The 5,949-nt window shown below is 30.9% G+C and overlaps 1 protein-coding gene across 13 annotated transcripts in view; it reads left to right on the top strand.

Moving 5' to 3' along the window:
* LOC106457435 (caspase activity and apoptosis inhibitor 1-like) overlaps positions 1–5,949 on the top strand; it is a 39,669-nt gene continuing 33,720 nt past the window's right edge. The window contains exons 1-2 of one of the 13 annotated variants that reach the window (XM_022383364.1): positions 118–133; positions 1,132–1,249. The gene's annotated coding sequence lies outside the window, so the exon portion shown is untranslated. Of the gene's footprint in view, positions 331–403; positions 592–1,131; positions 1,250–1,377; positions 2,301–5,949 lie in introns of those variants that run through there. The other 12 variants (XM_022383362.1, XM_022383363.1, XM_022383361.1 and 9 more) reach the window with 12 other exon arrangements.

Genomic DNA, 5,949 nt, shown 5'->3' with positions numbered 1-5,949 from the left:
GAGCAACCTTCGTGAGGACGCGTAGTTCTTATTCAATGAGCTTTAGAGGATGGCTTCCCAGCATTCCCTGTATTAACACGGCTTTTGTTTATATTAGCGGAAAGATAGCGGTATATGTGCGGGAAGTTGACGTGTAATACTTGCCTTACTATGTAATGTAGTGTAGTTTTTACCTATGTGTAGGTCTATATTACTATACGCGTGCGAGGCTATAATATTAATAAGCAATTCAGTCTTAAACTGTCAACAATTTTATTTTCATCATTGCAAATAAACATCAAAGAAAGGAATCTTGGTTATTATTAAATTAATTAATGCATCAGTAACTGAGTAAGCTCAGCAACTAAGTACTATTAGTATTACTAATACTAGTAGTAGTAGTTATAGTATAGGTATAACAGTAAAACTAAAATTATGAAGTTCGTTATAGTATATTTAATTAAAGTTAACTTATCAATTCTGAAAAAAATAAAATAAGTGTAATTAAGGCTACGCCAACGACAAACGATACGAATTATGATGCACCAGTTACAGTTAAGCCTTACTTTCGGTACATAACTAACAACAACAGTTTTACTTTTAAACTAACGTGTAAGTGTAATAAGTAATATCGTTAAAAATATGATAATCATTGTCATAGTGAATTTAATGTTCTGTGTTATATATAAACATAAACCCAACAACGAATATTCTAATGATAATGAAACTTATTTTATCTAGAGAATATACTACATAGAATAATTTTAATTGTGCTTATATTTATAAATTGTTGTTGGTCGATTTACTGTAGGCCTAGTATTAATTAATTAGTAGTACCACTACGATTTGAATATTTCTGTGAATTGTTTTGTTTGCTCGATCACGAAAAGAGAACAAAAAACACTTTAAGATCATGTTAAGATTATATTATAATTATGTGTATAAAACATTACGAGTACTCTAGTTGAAATAGTGTTACAGTTGACGCTTTGGGCCTTAAAATTGAAATTGTTTTTAACTTAAGCTTTACACTGGATATGGCAGATAAAGTGTGGTTGACATGTAACATTCTTTGTTTTCACTCGTTTTGAGTGATAAGTTTGTTCAGAAACATCACAATAAGTTCTAAGTGCTTATATTTTATTTTCACAGCTTAATTTTCAGAAATCACAAGTAACCTAAGTCACCAGAGAGATATTAAATTGTTTTCTTAATAAGGGGCAAACTAGGAACCCATGAGAAGAAAGGACCACCTTTCAAAAATGCTCAGGTTATAGAGTTTTATGTATTTTTTTGTTAATTTTTTGTATTTGTGAGTTTTCCTAATATTGTGAGTAAATTGTATTCATATTTATTTTGATGACTTGGAATGGTACTGAGAGCTTTTGGTTTTAACATAACTTTTAAGGACGGCAAGGGGTGTTTGCTACATCCAGAAATGGCACGCATACATATAACTCTATACAGTTTGTTACAGCAGCATTTTAGGCACTTAAAACTCAACATTGACTAAGATTACAGTTTGGTTTTCAATAAAATTAAATTGTATAACTTTGTACATAATTATGAAACTTCATTTCTCACTATTTTGAAACAAGAATATATTTGTGTGCACAATACTTAAATGTATACTGTGCATGCTTAATTTCATATACTAGTGGATCTGCCATTCTCCTGTCAACATGACATCTAATTCCAGAAATGAACATGTTAATAGTGTAAAAGCAATTAATAGGTGCAGGTGGCTCAAGGGCTAATTATATAAATGATCAAAATATAATAGATAAGAACATGATAACACCAATTGTGTGCCTTTGGTGGATTATGCTTACCTTAGCATCCAATATATAAAAAAAAAGCCCTCATCATTTAAGTATTTATTGAGCCTTCCCTTAAACTATTCCCTAAAATATTCCTCATAGCCAGCAAAACTCAAGATTATATCTTCAACAAGTGATGTTGTTAAGGTAATTAGTCCAAGACTGAACACACTATTTCAAATAAGGTCTAACCAGTGATCTGTAAGATGAAATGATAGCCTTATTTGACTTGTATTCAATATTTCTGTAAATACAGACCAAACTTCTGTTTGCTCTTTCACCATGAAACAGCTAGTGCACTGTTGAAATTGTGTAATAGACTGATCAGTCAAATCTCCAAGATTCTTTTCATCCATAGCACTGGTAAGGTTATTCCCATCAAACTTATAATTTCAAATCTGCTAGTTATTTGCCCAACTTATTAATTGATCAAAATCCTTTCATAAAGCAGTAGCATTCTCCTCATAGCCAGCAAAACTCAAGATTATATCTTCAACAAATGTAAGTAATATTTTGGCCATTTCTTTATCTGTGTAATTGATGCAAATGGAAAAGAGCAAAGGTTACAACACTGAGCTTTGAGATACTCCACTTGTAACATTAATTAAGTTTGACTGGACTCCATTTACAACAACCCTCTCCTTTCTTCCTTCCACTTCCAGCCATTTTAATCCAATGAGCATACTTTTCACTGGTTAAGCCACATTTGGAATATTGTGTTCAGTCTTGGGCTCCTTACTTTAGGAAAAATATTGAATTGTTGGAAAGGGTTCAGAGAAGGGTTATTAGAATGGTGCCTGGGATGGAGGGGGTTGTCATACATGAATAGGCTGAAATCTCTCAAATTGTTTTCTCTTGAAAAAAGAAGAGTTGGGGGGGGGGGGATCTGATTGAGATGTTTAAAATTGTAAAGGGAATTGATAGTGTTGATGCATCATTTTTTTTTCATATTTAACAGTGGGAATAGTAGGACTAGGGACACAAATATAAATGTTGGCAAGGTAGGAGTCATCTTCAGCTAAGACAGTTTTATTTTTCTAACGGGGTGGTTGGCCTTTGGAATAGGTTGCCTTCAGATGTTGTAGAGGCAGTAGATTTAAGTGAGTTTAAAAAAAGCGTGATAAGTATATGAATAAAAAGGGCTGGCTTAAGATTTTTGTTTCATTATTTTAATTTAGTTTAGAGGATGGAATAGCTGATATGGACCAATAGGTCCCATGTTATCCCAAAATGTTATGTTATCCCACACCCATGTAGATAATATATTTAGCAAGTCTTTTTATGTGCATGGCACCTTTTCAAATGCTTTCTGAAAATCTAACTCTACATCTTTATCCTCATTAACATAAGCAGTAGCCTCTTCAGAGGTGCAAGGGGGCCATGAAGGGCATTGCCGTGAAACCTTGTAAATGTTGTGAATATTGGTATAATTTAAAGAAATTAATAAATAAACCCAAAACCTCTTCAAAGAATATTAAAATATTAGTAAGGCAATAGTTTTTGCTAGTAATATAAAGTTGACTGTCCAGCAAACTTTCCCTCTGTTAAATGACTTTGCAAATTACCTTATACCAGACTTTAAAAAATGTTTCCTACCTCAGATTTAAGACTGATGGGCTTATATTCCATCTGTATAATTTTATCACCTCTCTTAGAAGTAGAAGTAACACTAGCCAACTTCCAATCCTCTGTCACATGACCCCTACTCAAAGACTTAAAATATCTACAAGTGATGTTCCTTTCCAACTCTTAACCTTCTTCAAAATGTTTTGAGGAAGTATCATCTGGTCTAGGAGTCTTGTCATCTTTTAAACTTTTATTTTTTCTTAAGGAGCTCAGAATTAATTTTATTATGTTATTCATCAATCATTCTTCCCTGTAACAATTGATCAGAATAAAGAATAATTTTCATTTGTAAAATCTGAAAATTGAGTTAAATTAAGTAACCAAGGCATCTCATTACCATCAGAAATAGGTTATTATCTTTTAAAGGCCCTGCTGCCATCCTAACTCTTAGCTTATCGCTAGTACGTTTAAAAATCCTTAATTGTTATTTTTACATTCACAGTCATATTCATATTCTATTTTTGATTGCCTAATGTCCTGTTTTACCAACTCTATCATCTAGAATCCTCTGTGTCTCTTATCATAGCAGTCAATTTAAACTTCTTGCATTTGTAATACTTTTCTATTTATGTTATTGCTTATACTGTTTGAGAATCAACTTGGTGTTTTTCTTGCAGCAACTTTTTTTTTCCAGTTTAACTGCAAATATGTAACTTTTAAGTTCTTTGTAGAGGTTATCTCTTATTCGTGTAAACAGATAAAAGTTCAAATTCATTCTAAGTGTACTTTCCAAATCCATGCATATATCCAAAATATAATGAAGTGTAGATTCAAAATAACATTACAGTTACACACCACATCACCATAACTATTTCAGAAGTTAAAATCAAATACAGTATTGAACTGCTGTTGAATGAATAAATCTGTTTTAGATTAGCTTGTAACGGGGTTACCAAATGTCCTGGAAAAACTGAAAATTTTCAAAGTTAATTTCCATTCTGGAAGATGGAGAAAAACATAAGTGTCCAGGAAAACTGTGGATTTATTAAATATATGATTTAGTAATAGTTATTCATTTTATTGAAAAGCTAACTTAATTAAAGTGTGGTTAAAGATATCAAATTTAAAAGGAAACTGAAAATATGTATATAAAATAAAGCAAACATATATAGTACTGTTTTAAATGAAATGGATCACCTATATTACCAATTAGTAGATTATCTTCCTAAAACCACCTTCTGCTTTACTATTTATGAAACTGGTACAATAATTTTTCATACATTAAAAATATCAACTAACCTTATAGTATTTGAATTTATTTTTTTATTAACAGTATAGTAAAAAAAAGATTGAAATCTATCCTAAATATTGCAGATTAAAACCAATGTTATATCAACTCTGGCTTGATATGGTTCTATTATTCAAAATTAGGGTAATTCAAATGCAACTTACTGCTTTAATCTCTTTGCATACCGATTACCTTTTAATTACAACCAACCTATTTAAAAGAAAAATCATTCTAGCACAGTACCACTACATTTAAAAAGATTTGTGTTACACTAAACTAACACATTCATAAAGGCCTGCAAACTAACCAACTGCTTGAAATTTGTTTAATTAAGCTGAAAAATGCTGTAACACATTTAGTAAACTCTTGCCTTTTCAGTCTTTTCCTCTATCAATTATTTCAAACTTTTCATCACATGATTTCGATTTGGAACAATTTTAAAGAAACATATTGACACAATTTTTACAGTGGTATAAGAAATATCAGTCAAATAAGGTAAACTGGCTAGGATTGAAAAATGGCTGGTTTCGTTTTCTAAAATATTCCATCTGATTATATTATGCATGTATATGAAAGTGCATTATGCTGTCTGTAGCACTTTTCTTAAAGTACACTTCACTTGTTAAAAAAATGTTATATAATTAAAATAGTGGGATGTGTTACAAAAGGAAAAGAAGTCAAATGTATTTCTCAAGGCTTCATTTATTACTTCTCTTTAACACATACTTGGATCATGACATAACTTGCTGCATTGTACTTCTTTCTGTAATATCTAGCTACTTATTTTAATGCAAATTCATTTTTAGTGTGACTTGGAGTGGCAATCATGATATTTTACATAATTTTAATACAATCATCGAATTTTACATCTGATCTATAATACGAACTTCATATATTGAAGTTTTACCATATTACCAATGCACTATAAAGGTGAGCCTTTGGGTGTCTCTATCGGGTGGTGCTAAACTCAAAATTGTCACCCACTAACCAGAAAGCTCTTCCTGTTTTATCCTTTTGATCTCTATAATTATTTTGTAAACTACAATAATATCTCCTATTACCATTCTTTATCAATAGAAAATAAGTTGAGACTTTAATGTACAGTATCTCCATAAGATAACCCTTTCATCCCTTTTGAACCCTTTCCAATAAATCAGTATCCTTTCTTAGATAAGAACTGTACACAGCATGCCACGTGAGGCCTAACTAGTGACTTGTTCGGAAAGATAGTTTTATATATATATATATATAGACTTGTAATCAATCTCTCTCTCTATATATATATATATATAAAAC

The sequence above is a fragment of the Limulus polyphemus genome, unplaced genomic scaffold (genome assembly GCF_000517525.1).
Source record: "Limulus polyphemus unplaced genomic scaffold, Limulus_polyphemus-2.1.2 Scaffold330, whole genome shotgun sequence".
NCBI lineage: Eukaryota > Metazoa > Arthropoda > Merostomata > Xiphosura > Limulidae > Limulus > Limulus polyphemus.
The sequence above is the reverse complement of the archived record's forward strand: the minus strand, read 5'-3'. Positions and strand labels throughout refer to the sequence as shown.